The 12,775-nt window shown below is 40.3% G+C and overlaps 1 long non-coding RNA gene across 1 annotated transcript; it reads left to right on the top strand.

Annotated features, from left to right (window-relative positions):
- Positions 1-11,931: 11,931 nt before the first annotated feature.
- On the top strand, positions 11,932-12,775 carry LOC114435798 (uncharacterized). Its single transcript, XR_003670634.1, has 5 exons — positions 11,932-11,954; positions 12,109-12,159; positions 12,246-12,308; positions 12,397-12,450; positions 12,714-12,775. It is a non-coding gene; the product is annotated as an uncharacterized LOC114435798 (long non-coding RNA).

Genomic DNA, 12,775 nt, shown 5'->3' with positions numbered 1-12,775 from the left:
CCGTGATGAGATCCTGAGGCCCATTGTTGTGCCATACATCCATGAACATCACCTCATGTTTCAGCAAGATAATGCACGGCCCCATGTTGCAAGGATCTGTACACAATTCTTGGAAGCTGAAAATGTCCCAGTTCTTGCATGGCCAGCATACTCACCGGACATGTCACCCATTGAACATGTTTGGGATGTGCTTGACCGGCGTATACGACAGCGTGCACCAGTTCCCACTAATATCCAGCAACTTCGCACAGCCATTGAAGAGGAGTGGACCAACATTCCACAGGCCACAATAGACAATCTGATAAACTCTATGCGAAGAAGATGTGTTGCACTGCATGAGGCAAATGGTGGTCACACCAGATACTGACTGGTTCTGAGTCCCCAGACCGCCAATAAAGCAGAAACAAAATGCACATTTCAGGATGGCCTTTTATTGTGGGCAGTTTGAGGTACACCTGTGCACTAATCATGATGTCAGATCAGCATCTTGATGTGGCACACCTGTGAGGTGGGATGGATTATCTCAGCAAAGCAGAAGTGCTCACTATCACACATTTAGACAGATTTGTGAACACTGTTTGAGAGGAATGGTAATATTGTGTATCTGGAATGAAGTTTAGATCTTCAAGTCCATCTCATGAAACATGGGAGCAAAAACAAAAGTGTTGCGTTTATATTTTTGTTGAGTGTATATGTACCTAGTGAGTTCAGAAAGCAGAGGTCTGATGTCTTTATTAACATGTAAACAAGTGTTTTTTAATGTCATAGTCAGGAGGTTCCAATCTTTATTTTAGTGTTCAGCACACTTTCCTATGGACATGCTGAAGGTTACATTTATTTCCTGTTCATACATATTACCATTAGTCAGGTCATATATGATCATATATTTACTGAGGAGTTTGTTGGTGACATTTGATGCTATAAATGTATCTCAGCAGGTCAGGATGTTAAGTTTGGGCCTGATTATAAGTCACACAGCTGGACTGAGCAAGATTTTCAAACTTAGAAAGGGAGGGGTATTCAGATTGACCACTAGATGTCAGTGAATCCTAACCCTGGTTCTTTGTTTAGTCACGATAACTAAAAATTATTGGTTTTCATTTAGATCATTTTGTGTAATGAACCACTCAGAATATTTGTATTGTTCTAAAGTTCAGGTGTTTACACACATTATGTAAAAAAATCTCTGCTGCATGTTGAAGGAAGATATGAATTAGTCGTTCCTTTATTTATCATGGCTGAAAGTAAAACATCACATTGACGTCATGTCATGGGTTAGTGATGGCCAAGTGACACCGACGCTCTGATACAAGCTTCCGAGTTGCAACAGCATTTATGTTGAACCACTGCTTCGAAGCTTGCTTTGGTGCGGGGAAAACCCACGTGACCGATGATGTCCAAAACAGTAACTGCTTCGGTCCTCTCAGTGAATCACATGACTGGTTCAAATAACTCCACACTGCTTCGTAATGTGAGATTTTGCTTAAACCGGCTTGGTCCAAAACAGTTTAACAATGAAAATGTTTGAATTACTATCCAGGCATATACACAAGCTCCTACTGCAATACATACATTTATAGAATCAACTGACCGACCAATTAATCAGTCTTAGCTAAAATATATGTACATCACACACCCTGGTTAGACTCATCATATAATTAAGACACTGTGTCCTATTTCACCACTAGAGGTCACTGAAACGAAGCTTTGAATGAACCCATACTCGACACAATTGATGAAGTGGTTCAATACGGCTTCATTGCTTCATTTGGCATCACTATCATGGGTAAGGATGGTCCTCTGACACCCGAGGCTCCGACACATCGCTCATGAAGCAATTGTTTCGAACCACTGTGCCGAGGCTTGCTTCGGTCACGTGACTAGTGACGTTTGAACCACTTCAGTGACGTTTGAAGCAGCCGAGTGCTTCGAACGGCATACGAGTCATGTGATTGGATCGGGTTGTGAATCGCTTGGTGGGATCGGGTGTGTTCAGGGATATGACTATATATCAATATATAGTAATAGATCAATCAGTTAGATATTGAAATATATTAGCTACATTGATACTTTTATCGGTTTGATTGCTGCAAAGCAAACTCATATTTAAAGAATCTTGAGATTCTTTAAATATGAGTTAAATATATTACTTAGATGCAAATGATTCACATTTATTTTTTTTTATTATTTATATCTAAGAATTTCATAGCAATAAACTCAGTTAATCGCAAATATGTCATTGTGTACATTTTAGTAGAAGAAAAGTTTATGATCACGTTTCTCTTGCGTGTGTGTGTGTGTGTGGAGGACCTCTTGCTGATTCGCGTATCATAAGTTTTGAACCCGGACCCTCACACACCCAAACCGACGATGATTCCCCTACACCACCATCCAGCTTCGTTCTCCGCCGCAAATGCTTTAATTGTGTTAAACATTTTAATCGGATTCATCATGTTGTTTGACCAGCCCTAATTATTATGTATCCACTTCAAATGTAACTTTGTAACAATTGTGTGCAGTGAAACTGAAAGTTTAATGTATTTTATTGTGTCAACCATTCAACCATGTAGTGTAGTCGAACGAGACTGCACGGAGATTCAAATCCCAAACAATCCATGAACCAATAACACACACCGCAATGCATTTTAATCACCACTAGATGTCCTACTCGAGCACTGTGTCATTGATGCCTCGAGTAATGAACCTTTTTCTTGAATCAGGTGTCGAAGCTTCAACAAAGCCTCGAAAACCCATCACTACAGGAGCTGTTACGTGCCTTGTAACCATCGTCAGAGTCTCCCAGAGGAGCCACAGCACCCTCTGTTAACCCTCTTGCCCCTCCCACTGGGCTGGAGTATTTTGACTTCATACTTCTTTTACACAGGTAAGTATTTTATACCTCCCAAACACACATAGAAACTATTCAAACAATATTTCTATTCACATAAATACTAATTCCCACATTTACTCAGTTTAAACATTATTTTAACAAACGGAAGTCAGCTGACTAGAAGCGCGCGACTCTGATATTGGCTGTGTCCCAATTCAGGGTCTGCATCCTTCGGAGTGCGCATTTTAAGGCCGCTTACGTCACAAAGCTGCGCGAAGGCTGTCCCAATTCGCCAAAAGTCGAAGGGTCCTTCAAATGCGTCCTCCAAATGCGTCCTCCTTTTGCCTGAATTTGGAGGACGCATCGCTACCATCCTTCGTGGCCTTAAATATCCCACAATGCTTTGCGGACCTACTTTTTGTCCAATAGTACGATGACGGACCAAGCGAGCGGCAGCGGCAGCGGCAGGAGTGCCGAATTCACATTTAAATGTAAGTACAGAGCAGTAGTTCGAGAGTTTTAAAATGCTAGTAGTGATAGCGGCATTAAAAAAATGAGTTTTATATTTACAAACATGATGTCCTGTTGATACGAGGCGCTGTGAAGTAAACGCTTTGATTGAATGTTTCTGGACTGTTTACTGTAGTATAGTATAAAGTATAGTTCACGTGAGGAGCAATATTATCGTTATTATATCAAACGGTCATTCTGCCTGTTGTCATTTTGTTGAAGGAGGAGCAGAGAGAAACAGAAGAAACCTGACGATTGATAACGGAGGAGATGAGACTGGAGAGGGAGGGAGAGGGAGAGAGAGGGAGAGAGGGGGAGAGAGAGGGAGGGAGGAGAGAGGGGGAGAGAGGGAGAGAGGGAGAGAGAGAGAGAGAGGGAGGGAGAGAGAGAGAGAGAGAGAGAGAGAGAGGGAGAGAGAGAGAGAGCAGAGAAAGAACGGACAGACCTCAGCTCATTGAGAGGATGGTGGACAGCAGTGATTTTATGTTCTGTGTTATTTAAATGTTACTTATTAAATTAAAGGATGATATTAAATCGTTCTTGTCTCTGTGTTCTTAAACTCTTCTAACCTTGTTACATATGTGTTTTCACCTATTTATAATTGAAGTAAACTTTTGAACAACTTCTCAGTGACCACAGTAAATCATTTATTGTGTGTGTGTTGTGTTATGTACAATATTTACAAAGACACAGTTTGAACATTTCTAACTATTTACCAGTGGGCATTATGAAAATGTACAGTTTATTATTTATAAAGATCAGCAGAAAATACTATTCACAAAGAACATATATATAAATGTTTGGCTGAGCAGGAGTCCTTGGTGCTTCTGGACTGGATGATGCCACGGTGAAGACCTTGGAGTCCTCTGGCTGTGAGTGGGACATCATCTGGGGGAGGGGGGTGTCTGTCTCCTCTGTCCACCACATCGTCCATCAGGGTTTGCAGAGCTGACGATCGGCGGCTGCCATGTTACTAAAGATGTTTTTAAAAAGGGCAAAAATAAAAATAATAACTTCAACAGAGCGGCTTCCAACGCAGCTTAAAATATGAAAAGCTATAAAATATGTATCCTCACCCTCCAAAGGTGATGATGGTCAGTACACCTCCTCCAGGACAGACAGCTGGTCCTGCAGGGAGCCCCACTCTCCTCCACCCAGCAGTAATTCTCTGGTGCAGTGACAGACCTGATGCTTAATGACACATTAAAGCAGTGCTTTCAGGGTTATTTGCAGGGTTCTTACACATTTAGCTATTTATTTAAAGTATTAAAATTACAGACCCTGTATCAAGTCTTACGATTGAATCAAATATAAATTACATTTAATCATATTTGTCTATCTACTGGTTATATATCTAGCGTTTGCTCAGTAACCGGTATATTAATTATGATCAATAATATGGTTAAACAGCAGCTTACCGTCACCTCCCCACTGCGCTCTCCCAGCCTGAAGAAAATGAGCCGTCACCGTTTTTGCTGCCGCTGGAGCCGCCTCTCCTCTTCCTCCAACAACAAATAAATATATTAAAATATTCCAAATGTCTAAATCCACACTGTTGTCCCGTTTGTTGTGTAGTCCGTGTTGTGTCGCTGTCGCTGCTTTTGTTTTTCCCGGGGCAAAATTTATGACGTCGCGCCACAATCAGGAAGTGCTTTGAAGGCCAGACCGTCCCATTTACCAACGGTGGAGGATCCTCCGGAGGATCCTCAGGAGGACGCGGCCTCCTGAGACCGCGTAGGCTGCGTCCTCCGAAGGATGCAGACCCTGAATTGGGACACAGCCATTTAAAGGGCAGAGAAACACCGGCACGCATTGCCTGCCCACTTCCTCGTCAGGACGTCACAGCTTGACACCGTGTCGCGCCCGTGAGCGGTGCGCAGTGTAAGTATATGTGTATGGAGTTATGAGTAAAGCCACCAAGTGCGCACCCTTGATTGACCGGATATTACGGTGAATACTGGCGAAGTTTTAGAGAAGGATAATATGTAGACGGAGCATGAGTGAGTAATTAACTGCTGTTCTACAAACTTTTATTGGCAGCTACTGTGCAGGCGTACTGTGCAATAAAGTATTCTAAACATGAACAGTATAGAGATCTGTTACAGTGTGTGTTGTATTTACACACATTGTCCTCTGATGGTGTTACTCTTGTTGCTGTGAAACAAACATTTGATTCCACCTTTCAGTCATTTCCTGAGTCTGAGGTCACAGCCACAAATAAACCAGCATTCTGCCACAAAGTGAGCACATGTATAGATTCTACACTCTGGTTAAATGATGCAGGAAATATAACCATGTGAAACTGCTGTGGGCAGAGCTGCTGTCTATAGGTGGAGGGGCACAAAGGAAGGAAGAGTCTATACTCAGAAGCTGATGTAGGTGAGACATTCTGATCACACCTTTTAAAGAAACGTCACTTCTGCCTTCAGCATTATAATTATGAATGCTTTTTATTTATTGTACTGCAAAGTTTTATTGTACAACAAAATGTAATATGCTTCAATTCAACAGTCTGATGTTTTATGCATGTGCAGTAATTAAAGTACAATAACATTTATAGGGACCAGACTAAACCTTGGCAGAGAAACATGTTCATATGTGTGCAGAGGACAGGAAATGTAACCGTGTGAACCATGTGCTGTGGTCAGAGCTGCTGTCTGAAGTTGGGGCAAAGGGGAAGGAAGAGTCTATACTCTGCATTCTGATCACACCTTTTAATGAAACGTCACTTCTGTCTTCAGCATTATAATTATGAATAGATAGAACACTTTGTTCATTGTGCTGGATGTGAGGATGGGGCACACTTTGCTCTGTGTGCTGGACTTATTCTGTAAGTACATTTCTGACTTGTTGTTTTTGAAGAGTGTTTCTGAGCAGACTGGTGTCTTTATGAACGTCGGCTGCTGATATGTCTCTGTTTTACACTGAAGTCCTGCTGGATTTGGCTCCACACATCTACATTGTGTATATATAGTGTTTTAATGTTGTGATTGATCACTTTCTTTTGGTTTGATGATGTCTGATGAGGTTTTAATCTTTATTTCAGTGTTCAGCACACTCCTCTACGGACACACTGAAGGTGACAAATTATACTTTGTCTTTGTTTTTTCTCTTCATTTGTATATTACACAAAGTATTTATCTCCTGTTTATCAACTTCTCAGTGTTTTATATTATATTGTGTATTAGATTGATGAGTAATTTGATCATTAATTATACTGTGAATGTGATTAGATTACAGGGACAGATGTGTTTATCATTAAGGAGAACAAACAAGTTTGTTGTTTTTAAAAAGATGATGCAATTTATCTCGTTCCACGGCACCATACTTGCCTGCTAATCGAGCTCCTAGCATGCTAGTCTTCCTTAATAATTAATTTCTGTTCTCTATTGAGAAAATGTGCGTTCATTTGATTAAATACTTTTACTAAACAGATCCTGCATAATAATCGCAGCCTGACCTCAAAGTGAGTGCACAGTTTATTTAAAGGAGCACACATTCTCTTGATACCAAATGACAGCTGTGTTTTCTGTTCAATAGTTAAGATGCCACAAAAAAGTGGAAGCAAAGTCCTAAAAGCATACGACTCCTTTAAATAAGCTGAATCAAACATTTGAATTTCTCTCGTCATGAGTGATTCGAACTTTGAGCCACGAAAGTGATTTTACAGCTTTAGTCTCTCTTGGTGTGAACACAGGGTTAAATGATATTTGGTTCTTTCACACAGCCTGTTCAAAGCTGGAGGTCTGCAGGCAGAACCTCAGGATATTGTTGTAGTCACTGTGAATAATAAATGATAGATCTGTGAGACAGGACACTGAAGTAGACACACTGTGACACTACATCACACTTCTAATTCTGTCTGCATGCTCTCTGAAACCACACGCTGGTGGCAACATCACAGTTTAGTTTGTTCATTCTAAACAAGACAACAGTCACAGAATGTGTACAAGAGTTTGATCCTTCAGTGTTTAAATATATATTTTGTAATATAACCTCCAACAGAGACTCAACATCCACAAACATGTGGTTGATGTCAAGGACACTTTATCTATAGTTATATTCAGTCTGTGTGTTTGACCCTAGATTCATCCTGATGATGCAAATACAGTTTAAATGTTTCATAGCTTTATTTTTGATTTTTTTGTTTGTTTTGTAACATTAGTTATTTTAAGATGTACCACAGCACAACATGCATTCACATAATTATCATAGAGTTTTGTAGTAAAACAAATAACATGTTTGTGTTTAATCTCTTTTGTATTCTAACTGGGTGTTTTTGATTTGAACAGGTTCCATGAAGGCCTCTGTGATCCTGGAACACAGCTGGACTGAGATATTCTCTGGTGAGAGGATCACCCTCAGATGTGACATTCAGGGAGCTGAAGGAACTCAGTGGACGTATCAATGGAGACGAAATAAGTCAGTCATTTATTCAATATACAGTAAATCCAACAGAGTTTATGGGTCTGACAGTGGAGAATACAGATGTCGGGGTAGAAGCAACAAGTTAACATCAGAGTGGAGTGAAGCTCTCAGATTGACTGTATCAGGTAAGCTGATCATCTTTAATCCATATAAAAGTGCTGAATTAGGTCAAATCTAACCAACAGTTTAAGTGCTACTAAATACACACTAAGTATTGTGCTGCATGTCTTCCTGTTTTCACAACAGTGTCTGAAAAGAATGAAGTGCAAAGATTTTTCTGCAGTAATTCATACTCTAACCATTTACTATTTACTGTTTGACTGTTTTTTACTGACTGTTTCATTTTTTCTTCCTCACTGCAGATACACCTCAGGTCTCACTGAGAGCAAACAAGACAGTCATACCAGCAGGGGGCAGCGTAACACTGACCTGCTCTGTGGACGTCTCTACAGGGTGGAAGTACTACTGGTACAAACATGGCTCAGTGTATTCTGGAGCTCAACTAATATATGATCAATCAGACACTGTCAGTGTTTCAAAAGGAGGAATCTATCAGTGCTATGGAAGAAGAGGAGGAGTCCCAGAGTTCTACACATATTACAGCAATAAAGTCACCATTAATGAAACTGGTGAGTTTAATAATTTGTTCTGAAATGAAACAACTTTTCAAATGTTTCATGTGTTTGTCAGTAATGAAGAAAAGAGACATTTTGTTACCAACAGAAACAAAAAACATTGATTACATGTCAGAAGCTCCTCCTGCTCTGATGATGCTGAAAAATCAGAACTTTACTTTCTTCATTTTTAGACAGGACTGATCCAAATTGCACCTCAGTTATATTAATGTTGCTTGTTACTGTGTTAATACTTCCTCTTCCTCAGCACCACTGAGCTCCACGTTTTAAATCAGAGGCTTTTGTTGCATTTCTTCCCCTTAAGTTGGTTTTTGTGGAGTAAACCTGTCTGTCTCTCTTCAGAAGTGGACAGAGGAATATTAACAATGTTGAGCTGTTGGACTAATGAAAAACAATCACTGGAATTTATTGAATGAAATAAAATGATGTCAGCATAAAATGTAATCAGAGTAAATACTGGGACACCAAACCACAGCACTTTGTTACAGAGTTCAGCTGTTAAAAAGATCAATATGATAAGAAATATTTAAGGTTATCACACTGTCTGCTGACTGACTGGATGTTTCTATGTGAACAGTTCCCAGTGTCACTCTGCAGCACAACTGGCCTCAGATATTCATTGATGAGACGATCACCCTCAGATGTGACATTCGGGGAGTTGAAGCACGTCAGTGGACCTATGAATGGAAACATGAGAGGTCAAAGATTCCTTCAACATCCAATGAATACAGAATCAACAGGGCTTCTTCTGCTGAAAGTGGAGAATACAGATGTCGGGGCAGGAAAGAGAATTTATACACATTGTGGAGTAATGCCTTCACATTGTCTGTATCAGGTAAGTTTGATTAGTTCAGTTGAGAAGATTGAAGCAAGGCGTCTGGACTTGTAGAGTTTTCTAGAAGACGTTTCGCTGCTCATCCAAGCAGCTTCATCAGTTCTAATTGTTTGGTGGGGAAACATGGTTTATATGTGGTTACAGACCTCAGTGGGTGGGTCTGGGTAAAACTTTAAAAAACTTACAAACAATAGCACTAAATGTTTCCATACTTACCTGTGATGTTCTGGCTGACAAAGGACACTCCTTTGAGGACAACAATGTTCACAGTTTAGACAGGGAGGAAAGGTGGTATGAAAGAGGAGTTAAGGAAGCCATCTATGTTAAGCTGGAAAAACCTTCCCTTAACAGAGGTGGTGGCCTCAGACATCATCTTTCTACCACATACAATGCAGTGATTCCATCCATTCCCAGGAAGTTTACACATACTCACAGTAAGAACAAAGGGCTGTCAATCAGTCCCCCTCCGGCAGTTTCATAGTCGTTAGCCAGTCGTTAGACTCACCTGGTCACCCAGTCAGCCAGAACATCACAGGTAAGTATGGAAACATTTAGTGCTATTGTTTGTAAGTTTTTTAAAGTTTTACCCAGACCCACCCACTGAGGTCTGTAACCACATATAAACCATGTTTCCCCACCAAACAGTTAGAACTGATGAAGCTGCTTGGATGAGCAGCGAAACGTCTTCTAGAAAACTCTACAAGTCCAGACGCCTTGCTTCAATCTTCTCTACGTATGATGACCTGGATGACTGAGAATCTTCATCAACATTAGTTCAGTTTTGTTTTATGATGGAGACACAGTCTGTTTTAATATCATCTCTTTCCAACAGGTAAACCCCGACCTGTCCTCACTGTGTCTCCATCATGGCTGAGTCCTGGAGCCTCAGTAACTCTGAGCTGTGAGGTTGAACATCCACCTGCAGGATGGAGGTTCTACTGGTATAAAGCTGGTCCTGGTCTGTCAAAGAACTCTTGGTCTGACAGCTATGAGCTGCTGCCTGGTAGCACTGATGGGACTGCACAGGATTCCTACATCATTCATGGACAGACACACACAGCAGCATATGTGTGCAGAGCTGGAAGAGGAGACCCAGAGTATCACTCTGATTACAGTGACCCAAAGTTTGTCTGGTCTGCAGGTCAGTTTGATTCTGTCCTCTCAGTAAGAAGAATTTATTCTGTCACTGTGATTCCTCTGTTTATTGAGAGAATCAGAATGAGCTGGTTGTGTGTCATTTTTTTCATCGTGTCATTTTTGTGTTCTTACTTTGTTCCTTTGACATGTTTTGTTTTTCAGGTTTTCATCCAGCAGCGTCTCTCACAGTGAATCCTGACAGAGTCCAACACTTCACCTCTGAGTCTGTCTCACTGACCTGTGAGGGAAACTCTGCTGAGTGGAGAGTGAGGAAGTTCTCTGATGAAGGACGTCTGTCATCCTGTTCTAACTGGAGAACAATGACTGGATCCACATGTAACATCAACACATCACAGTCTGATACTGGTGTGTACTGGTGTGAGTCTGCATCAGGAGAGTTCAGCAACACAGTCAACATCACTGTACATGGTATAATACATTATTTTATTATATTTAAATCATCGTAAACATCTTATATAACTCTAGATCATATATGTTTCACTTTATGCTATGTTAAATAATTGTATGTGAGAAAACAGACAAATGATTTCTTCTTTGTTGTGTAGATGTAATGTAAACATCTTCAGTCTTTATTTGAATCAGTTTGGATTTTGAATTAGAATTAAACACAAACAAATAATGAAATGATGAAATCACCATCAAAACAAGCTCGATAGGATTTATAGGAGTTTGAATAAAGCTGCTGTTTATGTGTCAACAATGTTAAAATGTCTTTTTAAGGCCTGTATCAGCTGATCTCTGACTGATGTCCTCTTTACAGATTATAATGGTCTTATCCTGGAGAGTCCTGTCAATAGTGTGACTGAAGGAGACTCTGTTACTCTTGGCTGCAGACTGAGAGGACAAAACAAACTTTCCAATGTGTTTTTCTATCACAATGACAAACTTGTTCAAAATGATACCAGAGGGGAGCTGAAGATCTCTGCAGTGTCAGAGTCACATGAAGGTTTCTACAGGTGTGAACATTCAGGAAAGAAGTCACCTCAGAGCTGGATGTCAGTGAAAGGTGAGTAAAGATGTTTGATGCTCCTTTTTTGGTATATTACGGTAATGTTGTTTTGATTATTGTCTGTACTAATGACACCAAGTCCAATATGAGTGTTTTAATGTATGTTGATTATTTCTAATAGTTGTATCCAGACCTGAAAGCTCCTCATCCTCAGTGCCATTAATTGTTGGACTGCTGTGTGGAATCATATTATTCTTTGTCATTGTGCTCTTACTGTATCACTACAGACAGTCCAAAGGTGAGACCTTTTTCTTCTGATGTATCATGTATTTCCTATAAACTTTAAATGTGACACAGAATGACAGCAGAATATTTTTACTTTATAAAACCATGTAACAACAAATGTCTTTTTTCACAGATTCCTCCTTTATCAGGTTAGTGCAGCACTCATCTCTAAACTTTTCTTCAACATGCATCAGTGCTTTCATGTTTCTGTATTAAATGTATTGTATGTGTTATTTTACAGGCTGTTCCAGTCAGAGAGCAGCAGTCAGGGCTCCAACAGAAATCAGGAAGTCAGTACAAATGAACACTGCTCTCCTCTCAGTGGTCAGCACTTATTAAATACTAATGTGGACTTTTATTTAACTTCTCTTCATTCAGCTTACATTCATTAAAAGCTGAGATCTATTAGACATGTTCTCAAGCATGAACCATCTGAATAAGGCAGACTGCTCTGACTGTTTCTGTGTTCTTTCTGAAGGTGATTCTCCCCTGTATGAGTCAGTCACTCCCTCTGGACACACTGGAAATGGTACAGTTTGTCTTTGTCTGACCCACAAATGCATAAACTGGTTCATTTATTCTGTTAGGGTTATAGATTAGGCTTGTACGTTACAGAAGCAAGTGGACGCCAAGATGTCACATACTCTGTAGTTGAGCTGAAGAAGTTTGGAAAAAAGAGTGAGTACTCCAAATACGTGCAGTGTAGAAAATGAGACGATAGTTAAGAAAGATTTAGTTTTTTTATTTTCACATATTGTCCTAACAGAGAGGACACATGAGGAAGAGGAGTGGTGTGTTTACTCTGAAGTGAAGACAGCAGGTACAGTCGCCTACAACAGTCATGCTTGTGTTGAAATGTGTCGTCATAGCACCACACTGCAGGTAATTATTGGGTCAGCATGCTGTTAGTTACCTCATATCACCAGTGGATGGCAGCAGAGAGTCAAATCTTCCACATGGTCTATGTGAGGTTCAGGTGTTCCTAAAAGTTTGAGATGGAATAATCCCGTGCTGCAGACAGACAGATGTAACATGAAGCTGAACTGTTCATGTTCTCACACATTACGTGTGCTCCACCATCAGCTCCTGCTGCAGATAATCTGCTGTATTCTCAGATCATCCACCACAAGAAAGGAAAGGCCAAG

The sequence above is a fragment of the Parambassis ranga genome, chromosome 5 (assembly GCF_900634625.1).
Source record: "Parambassis ranga chromosome 5, fParRan2.1, whole genome shotgun sequence".
In the NCBI taxonomy this organism is placed as follows: domain Eukaryota; kingdom Metazoa; phylum Chordata; class Actinopteri; family Ambassidae; genus Parambassis; species Parambassis ranga.
This window is presented reverse-complemented; position numbering and strand designations above follow the sequence as displayed.